Source organism: Calliopsis andreniformis, unplaced genomic scaffold (assembly GCF_051401765.1).
Source record: "Calliopsis andreniformis isolate RMS-2024a unplaced genomic scaffold, iyCalAndr_principal scaffold0030, whole genome shotgun sequence".
In the NCBI taxonomy this organism is placed as follows: domain Eukaryota; kingdom Metazoa; phylum Arthropoda; class Insecta; order Hymenoptera; family Andrenidae; genus Calliopsis; species Calliopsis andreniformis.
Window position 1 is genome coordinate 2,767,036 of NW_027480439.1, and position 14,144 is coordinate 2,781,179.

Consider the following 14,144-nt stretch of genomic DNA (forward strand, 5'->3'; position numbering starts at 1 on the left):
CTCAATCTTCTATCCTCAATACTCAATCTTCAATCCTCAATCATCAATCCTCAATCCTCAATCCTCAATCCTCAATCCTCAATCCTCAATCCTCAATCCTCAATCCTCAATCCTCAATCCTCAATCTTCAATCCTCTATACTCAATCTTCAATCCTCAATACTCAATCCTCAATCCTCAATCCTCAATCCTCAATCCTCAATCCTCAATTCTCAATCCTCAATCCTCAATCCTCAATCCTGAATCCTCAATCTTCAATCCTCAATACTCAATCTTCAATCCTCAATCCTCAATCCTCAATCCTCAATCCTCAATCCTCAATACTCAATCCTAATTCTTCAATTCTCAATACCCAATCCTCAATCTTCAATCCTCAATCCTCAATCATCTATTCTCAATCCTTAATCCTCAATCCTCAGACCTCAGGCATCAATATTCAACCCTCAGTCCTGGTCCCCAATCCACAACCCTCAATCCTCAATCCTCATTCCTCAATCCTCAATCCTCAATCCTCAATCCTCAATCCTCAATCTTCAATCCTCAATACTCACTCATCAATCCTCAATCCTCAACCTTCAATCATCAATACTCAATCTTTAATCCTCAATCCTCAATCCTCAATCCTCAGTCCTCAAACCTCAATTCTGAATCCTCAATCCTGAATCCTCAATCTTCAGCCCTCAGTCCTCAACAATCAGTTGTCAATCCTCAATCCTCAATACTCAATCCTCAATCCTCAATCCCCAATCCTCAATCCTGAATCCTCAATCTTCAATCCTCAATACTTAGTCATCAATCCTCAATCCTCAATCCTCAATCTTCAATCATCAATACTCAATCTTCAATCCTCAATCCTCAATCCTCAATCCTCAATCCTCAATGTTCAATCCGCAATCCCCAATACTCAATCCTCAATCCTCAATCCTCAATCCTCAATGTTCAATCCTCAATACCCAATCCTCAATCTTAAATCCTCAATCCTCAATCCTCAATCCTCAATCCTCAATCCTCAATCCTCAAGCCTCAATCCTCTGTCCTCGAACCACAATCCTGAATCATCAATCCTGAATCCTCAATCCTGAATCCTCAATACTCAATCCTCAACACTCAATATTCAATCCGCAATACCCAATCCTCAATCTTCAATCCTCAATCCTCAATCCTCAATCCTCAATCCTCAATCCTCAATCCTCTGTCCTCAAACCACAATCCTGAATCCTCAATACTGAATCCTCAATCTTCAGCCCTCAGTCCTCAACAATCAGCTGTCAATCCTCAATCCTCAATAGAATATCCTCAGTTAAGAGTTTTCCATACGCAATACTCAATCTGCAATCTTCAAATCTCTATCCACAAACATCAATTCTCATCACTCAGCCCTCAACACTCAGTCCCCAATCCTCAATCTTCAATCCTCAATCCTCAATACTCAATCTTCAATCCTCAATCGTTAGTCCTCATTCCTCAAACCTCAACCCTCAGCCCTCAGTCCTCAATCCTCAATCTTCAATCCTCAATACTCAATCTTCAATCCTCAATCCTCAATCCTCAATCCTCAATCCTCAATCCTCATTCTTCAATCCTCAATACCCAATCCTCAATCTTCAGTCCTCAATCCTCAATCCTCAATTCTCAATCCTCAATCCTCAATCCTCAGACCTCAGACATCAATACTCAACCCTCAGTCCTCGTCCTCAATCCACAACGCTCAATCCTCAATCATCAATCTTCAATCATCAATATTCAATCTTCAGTCCTCAATCCTCAATCCTCAATCCTCAATGTTCAATCCGCAATCCCCAATACTCAATCCTCAATCCTCAATCCTCAATCCTCAATGTTCAATCCTCAATACCCAATCCTCAATCTTAAATCCTCAATCCTCAATCCTCAATCCTCAATCCTCAATCCGCAGGCCTCAATCCTCTGTCCTCGAACCACAATCCTGAATCCTCAATACTGAATCCTCAATCCTGAATCCTCAATCTTCAATTCTCAACCCTCAATATTCAATTCTCGATACCCAATCCTCAATCTTCAATCCGCAATCCTCAATCCTCAATCCTCAACCCTCAATCCTCAATCCTCTGTCCTCAAACCACAATCCTGAATCCTCAATCTTCAGCCCTCAGTCCTCAATCCTCAATCCTCAATCCTCAGTCATCAATACTCAATCTTCAGTACTCAATCCTCAATCCTCAAACCTCAATCCTCAATCCTCAACCCCCAATCCTCATTCCTCAAACCTCAACCCTCAGCCCTCAGTCCTCACCCTCAGTTCTCAATTCTCAATCCTCAGGCCTCAATCCTCAATCCTCAATCCTGAATCCTCAATCTTCAATCCTCAATACTCAGTCATCAATCCTCAATCCTCAATCTTCAATCATCAATACTCAATCTTCAATCCTCAAACCTCAATCCTCAGTCCTCAAACCTCAATTCTGAATCCTCAATCCTGAATCCTCAATCTTCAGCCCTCAGTCCTCAACAATCAGTTGTCAATCCTCAATCCTCAATCCTCAATCCTCAATCCTCAATCCCCAATCCTCAATCCTCAATCTTCAATCCTCAATACTCAATCTTCAATGCTCAATCCTCAATCCTCAATCCTCAATCCTCATTCTTCAATACTCAACAACAAATCCTCAATCTTCAATACTCAATCCCCAATACTCAATCCTCAATCCTCAATCCTCCATCCTCAATCATCAATCCTGAATCTTCAATACTCAATCCTCAATCCTCAATCCTCAATCCTCAATGCTCAATCATCAATCCTCAATCTTCAATCCTCAATGCTCAACCTTTAATCCTCAATCCTCAATCCTCAATCTTCAATCCTCAATCCTCAATCCTCAATCCTCAATCCTCAATCCTCAATCCTCAATCCTCAATCCGCAATCTTCAATCCTCAATACTCAATCTTCAATCCTCAATCCTCAATCCTCAATGCACAATCCTCAATCCTCAATCCTCAATCCTCAATCCTCAATCCTCAATCCTCAATCCTCAATCTTCAATCCTCAATAGTCAATCTTCAATCCTCAATCCTCAATCATCAATCCTCAATCCTCAATCCTCAATCCTCAATCCTCAATACTCAATCCTCTATCCTCAATCCTCAGACCTCAAACATCAATACTCAACCCTCAGTCCTCGTCCTGAATCCACAACCCTCAATCCTCAATCCTCAACCTTCAATCACCAATATTCTTTCTTGAATCCTCAATCCTCAATCCTCAATCCTCAATCCTCAATCCTCAATGTTCAATCCTCAATACCCAATCTTCAATCTTCAATCCTCGATCCTGAATCCTCAATCCCCAATCCTCAATCCTCAATCCACAGTCCTCAAACCACAGTCCTGAATCCTCAATCCTGAATCCTCAATCTTCAGCCCTCAGTCCTCAACAATCAGTTGTCAATCCTCAATCCTCACTAGAGTATCCTCAGTTCAGAGTTTTCCATACGCAATACTCAATCTGCAATCTTCATATCTCTATCCACAAACATCAATTCTCATCACTCAACCATCAACTCTCAGTCCCCAATCCTCAACCTTCAATCGTCAATCCTCAATCCTCAATCCTCAATCCTCAATCCTCAATCCCCAATCCTCAATCTTCAATACTCAATCCTCAATCCTCAATCCTCAATCCTTAATCCTCAATCTTCAATCCTCAATACTCAATCTTCAATCCTCAATCCTCAATCCTCAATCCTCAATCCTGAATCTTCAATCCTCAATGCTCAATATTCAACTCTCAAACCTCAATCCTCAATCCTCAATCTTCAATCCTCAATCCTCAATCCTCAATCCTCAATGCTCATTCTTCAATCCTCAATACCCAATCCTCAATCTTCAATCCTCAAACCTCAATCCTCAGTCCTCAAACCTCAATTCTGAATCCTCAATCCTGAATCCTCAATCTTCAGCCCTCAGTCCTCAACAATCAGTTGTCAATCCTCAATCCTCAATCCTCAATCCTCAATCCTCAATCCCCAATCCTCAATCCTCAATCTTCAATCCTCAATACTCAATCTTCAATGCTCAATCCTCAATCCTCAATCCTCAATCCTCATTCTTCAATACTCAACAACAAATCCTCAATCTTCAATACTCAATCCCCAATACTCAATCCTCAATCCTCAATCCTCCATCCTCAATCATCAATCCTGAATCTTCAATACTCAATCCTCAATCCTCAATCCTCAATCCTCAATGCTCAATCATCAATCCTCAATCTTCAATCCTCAATGCTCAACCTTTAATCCTCAATCCTCAATCCTCAATCTTCAATCCTCAATCCTCAATCCTCAATCCTCAATCCTCAATCCTCAATCCTCAATCCTCAATCCGCAATCTTCAATCCTCAATACTCAATCTTCAATCCTCAATCCTCAATCCTCAATGCACAATCCTCAATCCTCAATCCTCAATCCTCAATCCTCAATCCTCAATCCTCAATCCTCAATCTTCAATCCTCAATAGTCAATCTTCAATCCTCAATCCTCAATCATCAATCCTCAATCCTCAATCCTCAATCCTCAATCCTCAATACTCAATCCTCTATCCTCAATCCTCAGACCTCAAACATCAATACTCAACCCTCAGTCCTCGTCCTGAATCCACAACCCTCAATCCTCAATCCTCAACCTTCAATCACCAATATTCTTTCTTCAATCCTCAATCCTCAATCCTCAATCCTCAATCCTCAATCCTCAATGTTCAATCCTCAATACCCAATCTTCAATCTTCAATCCTCGATCCTGAATCCTCAATCCCCAATCCTCAATCCTCAATCCACAGTCCTCAAACCACAGTCCTGAATCCTCAATCCTGAATCCTCAATCTTCAGCCCTCAGTCCTCAACAATCAGTTGTCAATCCTCAATCCTCACTAGAGTATCCTCAGTTCAGAGTTTTCCATACGCAATACTCAATCTGCAATCTTCATATCTCTATCCACAAACATCAATTCTCATCACTCAACCATCAACTCTCAGTCCCCAATCCTCAACCTTCAATCGTCAATCCTCAATCCTCAATCCTCAATCCTCAATCCTCAATCCCCAATCCTCAATCTTCAATACTCAATCCTCAATCCTCAATCCTCAATCCTTAATCCTCAATCTTCAATCCTCAATACTCAATCTTCAATCCTCAATCCTCAATCCTCAATCCTCAATCCTGAATCTTCAATCCTCAATGCTCAATATTCAACTCTCAAACCTCAATCCTCAATCCTCAATCTTCAATCCTCAATCCTCAATCCTCAATCCTCAATGCTCATTCTTCAATCCTCAATACCCAATCCTCAATCTTCAATCCTCAAACCTCAATCCTCAGTCCTCAAACCTCAATTCTGAATCCTCAATCCTGAATCCTCAATCTTCAGCCCTCAGTCCTCAACAATCAGTTGTCAATCCTCAATCCTCAATCCTCAATCCTCAATCCTCAATCCCCAATCCTCAATCCTCAATCTTCAATCCTCAATACTCAATCTTCAATGCTCAATCCTCAATCCTCAATCCTCAATCCTCATTCTTCAATACTCAACAACAAATTCTCAATCTTCAATACTCAATCCCCAATACTCAATCCTCAATCCTCAATCCTCCATCCTCAATCATCAATCCTGAATCTTCAATACTCAATCCTCAATCCTCAATCCTCAATCCTCAATGCTCAATCCTCAATCCTCAATCCTCAATCCTCAATCCTCAATCCTCAATCCTCAATCCTCAATCTTCAATCCTCAATAGTCAATCTTCAATCCTCAATCCTCAATCATCAATCCTCAATCCTCAATCCTCAATCCTCAATCCTCAATCCTCAATCCTCAATCCTCAATCCTCAATCCTCAATCCTCAATCCTCAATCCTCAATCCTCAATCCTCAATCCTCAATCTTCAATCCTCAATAGTCAATCTTCAATCCTCAATCCTCAATCATCAATCCTCAATCCTCAATCCTCAATCCTCAATCCTCAATCTTCAATCCTCAATCCTCAATCCTCAATCCTCAATGCTCATTCTTCAATCCTCAATACCCAATCCTCAATCTTCAATCGTCAATCCTCAATCCTCAAGCCTCAATCCTCAATCCTGAATCTTCAATCCTCAATGCTCAATATTCAACTCTCAAACCTCAATCCTCAATCCTCAATCTTCAATCCTCAATCCTCAATCCTCAATCCTCAATGCTCATTCTTCAATCCTCAATACCCAATCCTCAATCTTCAATCCTCAATCCTCAATCCTCAATTCTCAATCCTCAATCCTCAATCCTCAATCCTCAATCCTCAGACCTCAGACATCAATACTCAACCCTCAGTCCTCGTCCTCAATCCACAACTCTCAATCCTCAATCATCAATCTTCAATCATCAATATTCAATCTTCAATCCTCAATCCTCAATCCTCAATCCTCAATCCTCATTCTTCAATCCTCAACACCAAATCCTCAATCTTCATTCCTCAATCCTCAATCCTCTATTCTCAATACTCAATCCTCAATGCTCAGACCTCAAACATCAATACTCAACCCTCAGTCCTCGTCCTCAACACACAACCCTCAATCCTCAATCCTCAATCTTCGATCATCAATATTCAATCTTCAATCCCCAATCCTCAATCCTCAGTCCTCAAACCTCAATTCTGAATCCTCAATCCTGAATCCTCAATCTTCAGCCCTCAGTCCTCAACAATCAGTTGTCAATCCTCAATCCTCAATCCTCAATCCTCAATCCTCAATCCCCAATCCTCAATCCTCAATCTTCAATCCTCAATTCTCAATCTTCAATCCTCAATCATCAATCCTCAATCCTCAATCCTCATTCTTCAATCCTCAACAACAAATCCTCAATCTTCAATCCTCAATCCCCAATACTCAATCCTCAATCCCAATCCTCCATCCTCAATCATCAATCCTCAATCTTCAATCTTCAGTCCTCAATCCTCAATCCTCAATCCTCAATCCTCAATCATCAATTCTCAATCTTCAATACTCAATGCTCAACGTTCAATCCTCAATCCTCAATCCTCAATCTTCAATCCTCAATCCTCAATCCTCAGTCCTCAATCCTCAATCCTCAATCCTCAATCCTCAATCCTCAATCTGCAATCCTCTATACTCAATCTTCAATCGTCAATACTCAATCCTCAATCCTCAATCCTCAATCCTCAATTCTCAATCCTCAATCCTCAATCCTCAATCCTGAATCCTCAATCTCCAATCCTCAATACTCAATCTTCAATCCTCAATCCTCAATCCTCAATCCTCAATCCTCAATCCTCAATCCTCAATCCTCAATCCTAATTCTTCAATTCTGAATACCCAATCCTCAATCTTCAATCCTCAATCCTAAATCATCTATTCTCAATCCTCAATCCTCAATCCTCAGACCTCAGGCATCAATATTCAACCCTCAGTCCTGGTCCCCAATCCACGACCCTCAATCCTCAATCCTCATTCCTCAATCCTCAATCCTCAATCCTCAATCCTCAATCCTCAATCTTCAATCCTCAATACTCAGTCATCAGTCCTCAATCCTCAACCTTCAATCATCAATACTCAATCTTTAATCCTCAATCCTCAATCCTCAATCCTCAGTCCTCAATCCTCAATCCTCAATCTTCAATCCTCAATACTCAATCTTCAATCCTCAATCCTCAATTCTCAATACTCAATCCTCATTCTTCAATCCTCAACACCAAATCCTCAATCTTCATTCCTCAATCCTCAATCCTCTATTCTCAATCCTCAATCCTCAATCCTCAGACCTCAAACATCAATACTCAACCCTCAGTCCTCGTCATCAATACACAACCCTCAATCCTCAATCCTCAATCTTCGATCATCAATATTCAATCTTCAATCCTCAATCCTCAATCCTCAGTTCTCAAACCTCAATCCTGAATCCTCAATCCTGAATCCTCAATCTTCAGCCCTCAGTCCTCAACAATCAGTTGTCAATCCTCAATCCTCAATACTCAATCCTCAATCCTCAATCCCCAATCCTCAATCCTCAACCTTCAATCCTCAATACTCAATCTTCAATCCTCAATCCTCAATCCTCAATCCTCAATACTCAATCCTCAATCCTCAATGTTCAATCCTCAATACCCAATCCTCAATCTTAAATCCTCAATCCTCAATCCTCAATCCTCAATCCTCAATCCTCAATCCTGAATCCTCAATCCTCAATACTCAATATTCAACCCTCAAACCTCAATCCTCAATCCTCAATCTTCAATCCTCAAACCTCAATCCTCAATCCTCAATGCTCATTCTTCAATCCTCAATACCCATCCTCAATCTTCAATCTTCAATCCTCAATCCTCAATTCTCAATCCTCAATCCTCAATCCTCAGACCGCAGACATCAATACTCAACCCTCAGTCCTCGTCCTCAATCCATAACCCTCAATCCTCAATCATCAATCTTCAATCATCAATACTCAATCTTCAGTCCTCAATCCTCAATCCTCAATCTTCAATCCTCAGTCCTCAATCCTCAATCCTCAGTCCTCAATCCTCAATCCTCAATCCTCAATCCTCAATCTTCAATCCTCAATCCTCAATCCTCATTCTTCAATCCTCAATACCCAATCCTCAATCTTCAATCCTCAATCCTCAATCCTCAATTCTCAATCCTCAATCCTCAATCCTCAGACCTCAAGTATCAATACTCAACCCTCAGTCCTCGTCCTCAATACACAACCCTCAATCATCAATCCTCAATCCTCAAGCGTCAATCCTCAATCCTGAATCCTCAACCCTCAATTCTCAGTCCTCAAACCTCAATCCCTAATCCTCAATCCTGAATCCTCAATCTTCAGCCCTTAGTCCTCTTAAATCAATTGTCAATCCTCAGCCCTCAATAGAATATCCTCAATTCACAGTTTTCAATACTCAATCCCCATCCTTCACTCTTCAAATCTCAATCCACAAATATCAATTCTCATCACTAAACCATCGACACTCAGTCCTCAATCTTCAATCCTCAATCCTCAATCCTCAACCGTCAATCGTCAATAATGAATCTTCAATCATCTGTCCCCAATCCTCAATCCTCAATCCTCAATCCTGAATATTCAATCCTCAGTCCCCAAACCTCAATCTTCAATCCTCAGTCCTCAATCCTCAACCCTCAATCCTCAATAGTCAGTCCTCAGTCCTCAAACCTCAATGCTCAATCCTCAATCCTCTAGCATCAATCCTCAATCTTCAATACTCAATACTCAATCCTCAATCCTCAATCCTCAGTCCTCAATCATCAATCCTCAATCTTCAATACTCGATCCTCAACCCCAATGCTCAATACTCAACCATCAACACTCAATTCTCAATACTCAATAGAATATCCTGAATTCTCAGGATTCAATACTCAAACCTCAAACCTCAACCCTCAGCCCTCATCCTCCATCTTCAATCCTCTATCCTCAATCCTCAATCTTCAATCCTCAATACTCAATATTCAATCCTCAATCCTCAATCCTCAATCCTCATTCTTCAATCCTCAATATCCAATCCTCAATCTTCAATCCCCAATCCTCAATCCTCAATTCTCAATCCTCAATCCTCAATCCCCAGACCTCAATCATCAATACTCAACCCTGAGTCCTCGTCCAAAATCCATAACCCTCAATCCTCAATCCTCAATCTTCAATCATCAATACTCAATCTTCAGTCCTCAATCCTCAATCCTCAATCCTCAATCCTCAATCCTCATTGTTCGATCCGCAATACCCAATCCTCAATCTTCAATCCTCACTCCTCAATCCTCAGTCCTCAATTCTCAATACTCAGTCTTCAATTCTCCGTCCTCAAACCTCAATCCTGAATCCACAATCCTGAATCCTCAATCTTCAGACGTCAGACCTCAACAATCAGTCGTCAATTCTCAGTCCTCAATAGAATATCATCAATTCACACATTTCAATACTCAATAATCAATCTGCAACCTTCAAATCTCCATCCACAAACATCAATTCTCATCACTCAACCCTCAACGCTCAGTCCCCAATCCTCAATCTTCAATCCTCATTCCTCAATCCTCAATTCTCAATCCTCAATCCTCAGTCCTCAGACCTCAAACCTCAATTCGTCAACTCTTAGCCCTCATCCTCTATCCTCAATCCTCAATCTTCATTCCTCAATCCTCAATCCTCAAGCCTCAATCCTCAATCCTCAATCCTCAGTCCTCAAACCTCAATCCTCAACCCTCAATTCTCAATCCACAATCTTCAATCCTCAATCCTCAATCCTCAATCCTCAATCCCCAATCCTCTATCCTCAGGCAGCAATACTCAATCTTCAATACTCGATCCTCAATCCTCAATACTCAATCCTCAACCCTCAATCCTCATTCCTCAAACCTCAATCCTCAACCCTCAGTCCTCATACTCAATTCTCAATTCTCAATCCTCAATTCTCAATACTCAATATTCAATCCTCAATAATCAACCTCCAATCCTAGATCCTCAATCCCCAATCTTCAATCCTTAATCCTCAATCTTCAATCCTTAATTCTCAATCGTCAATCATCAATCCTCAATACTCAATCTTCAATCCTCAATCCTCAGTCCTCAATCCTCAGTCCTCAATCCTCAATCGTCAATCTTCAATCCTCAATACTCAATCTTCAATCCTCAATCCTCAATCCTCAATCCTCAATCCTCATTCTTCAATACTCAATACCCAACACTCAATCTTCAATCTTCAATCCTCAATCCTCAATTCTCAATCCTCAATCCTCAATCCTCAGACCGCAGACATCAATACTCAACCCTCAGTCCTCGTCCTCAATCCATAACCCTCAATCCTCAATCATCAATCTTCAATCATCAATACTCAATCTTCAGTCCTCAATCCTCAATCCTCAATCTTCAATCCTCAGTCCTCAATCCTCAATCCTCAGTCCTCAATCCTCAATCCTCAATCCTCAATCCTCAATCTTCAATCCTCAATCCTCAATCCTCATTCTTCAATCCTCAATACCCAATCCTCAATCTTCAATCCTCAATCCTCAATCCTCAATTCTCAATCCTCAATCCTCAATCCTCAGACCTCAAGTATCAATACTCAACCCTCAGTCCTCGTCCTCAATACACAACCCTCAATCATCAATCCTCAATCCTCAAGCGTCAATCCTCAATCCTGAATCCTCAACCCTCAATTCTCAGTCCTCAAACCTCAATCCCTAATCCTCAATCCTGAATCCTCAATCTTCAGCCCTTAGTCCTCTTAAATCAATTGTCAATCCTCAGCCCTCAATAGAATATCCTCAATTCACAGTTTTCAATACTCAATCCCCATCCTTCACTCTTCAAATCTCAATCCACAAATATCAATTCTCATCACTAAACCATCGACACTCAGTCCTCAATCTTCAATCCTCAATCCTCAATCCTCAACCGTCAATCGTCAATAATGAATCTTCAATCATCTGTCCCCAATCCTCAATCCTCAATCCTCAATCCTGAATATTCAATCCTCAGTCCCCAAACCTCAATCTTCAATCCTCAGTCCTCAATCCTCAACCCTCAATCCTCAATAGTCAGTCCTCAGTCCTCAAACCTCAATGCTCAATCCTCAATCCTCTAGCATCAATCCTCAATCTTCAATACTCAATACTCAATCCTCAATCCTCAATCCTCAGTCCTCAATCATCAATCCTCAATCTTCAATACTCGATCCTCAACCCCAATGCTCAATACTCAACCATCAACACTCAATTCTCAATACTCAATAGAATATCCTGAATTCTCAGGATTCAATACTCAAACCTCAAACCTCAACCCTCAGCCCTCATCCTCCATCTTCAATCCTCTATCCTCAATCCTCAATCTTCAATCCTCAATACTCAATATTCAATCCTCAATCCTCAATCCTCAATCCTCATTCTTCAATCCTCAATATCCAATCCTCAATCTTCAATCCCCAATCCTCAATCCTCAATTCTCAATCCTCAATCCTCAATCCCCAGACCTCAATCATCAATACTCAACCCTGAGTCCTCGTCCAAAATCCATAACCCTCAATCCTCAATCCTCAATCTTCAATCATCAATACTCAATCTTCAGTCCTCAATCCTCAATCCTCAATCCTCAATCCTCAATCCTCATTGTTCGATCCGCAATACCCAATCCTCAATCTTCAATCCTCACTCCTCAATCCTCAGTCCTCAATTCTCAATACTCAGTCTTCAATTCTCCGTCCTCAAACCTCAATCCTGAATCCACAATCCTGAATCCTCAATCTTCAGACGTCAGACCTCAACAATCAGTCGTCAATTCTCAGTCCTCAATAGAATATCATCAATTCACACATTTCAATACTCAATAATCAATCTGCAACCTTCAAATCTCCATCCACAAACATCAATTCTCATCACTCAACCCTCAACGCTCAGTCCCCAATCCTCAATCTTCAATCCTCATTCCTCAATCCTCAATTCTCAATCCTCAATCCTCAGTCCTCAGACCTCAAACCTCAATTCGTCAACTCTTAGCCCTCATCCTCTATCCTCAATCCTCAATCTTCATTCCTCAATCCTCAATCCTCAAGCCTCAATCCTCAATCCTCAATCCTCAGTCCTCAAACCTCAATCCTCAACCCTCAATTCTCAATCCACAATCTTCAATCCTCAATCCTCAATCCTCAATCCTCAATCCCCAATCCTCTATCCTCAGGCAGCAATACTCAATCTTCAATACTCGATCCTCAATCCTCAATACTCAATCCTCAACCCTCAATCCTCATTCCTCAAACCTCAATCCTCAACCCTCAGTCCTCATACTCAATTCTCAATTCTCAATCCTCAATTCTCAATACTCAATATTCAATCCTCAATAATCAACCTCCAATCCTAGATCCTCAATCCCCAATCTTCAATCCTTAATCCTCAATCTTCAATCCTTAATTCTCAATCGTCAATCATCAATCCTCAATACTCAATCTTCAATCCTCAATCCTCAGTCCTCAATCCTCAGTCCTCAATCCTCAATCGTCAATCTTCAATCCTCAATACTCAATCTTCAATCCTCAATCCTCAATCCTCAATCCTCAATCCTCATTCTTCAATACTCAATACCCAACACTCAATCTTTAATCCTCAATCCTCAATCCTCAATTCTCAATCCTCAATCCTCAGTCCTCTGTCCTCAAACCTCAATCCTCAACCCTCAGCCCTCATCCTCCATCCTCAATCCTCAATCATCAATCCTCAATCTTATATCCTCAATATTCAATCTTCAATCCTCAATCCTCAATCCTCAATACTCAATCCTCAATCCTCAGTGATCAATACTCAATCTTCAATACTCAATACTCAATCCTCAATCCTCAATCCTCAATCCTCAATCCTCAATCCTCAATCCTCAATCCCCATTTCCCAAACCTCAATCCTCAACCCTCAGATCTCATCCTCAATCATCAATTCTCAATCCTCAATCATCAATCCTCAATCTTCAATCCTCAATCCTCAATCCTCAATCCTCAATCCTCAGTACTTAATACTCAATCCTCAACCTTCAATCCTCAATACTCAATCTTCAATCCTCAATCCTCAATCCTCAAACCTCAATCCTCAATCCTCATTCTTCTATCCTCAATACCCAATCCTCAATCTTGAATCCTCAATCCTCAATCCTCAATCCTCAATTCTCAATCCTCAATCTTCAATCCTCAATCCTCAATCCTCAATACTCAATCCTCAATCTTCAATCCTCAATTCTCAACACTCAATAGAATATTCTGAATACTCCCGTTTCAATGCTCAGACCACAATATTCAATAATCAAATCCCAATCCTCAATCTTCAATCCTCAATACTCAATTTCTATCCTCAATCCTCAATCCTCAATCCCCAATACTCAATCCTCAATCGCCAGTCCTCAATCCCCAATCCTCAATCTTCATTCGTCAACCTCAATCCTCAATCCTCAATCCTCAATCCTCAATCCACAATCCTCAATCCTCAAACCTCAATCCTCAACCGTCAGTCCTCGTCCTCAATCCTCAAACCTCAATCCTCAATCCTCAATATTCAGTCATCAATACTCAATCTTCAATCCTCAATGCTCTATCCTCAATCCTCAATCCTCAATCCTCAATATTCAAGACACAACCCTCAGCCATCA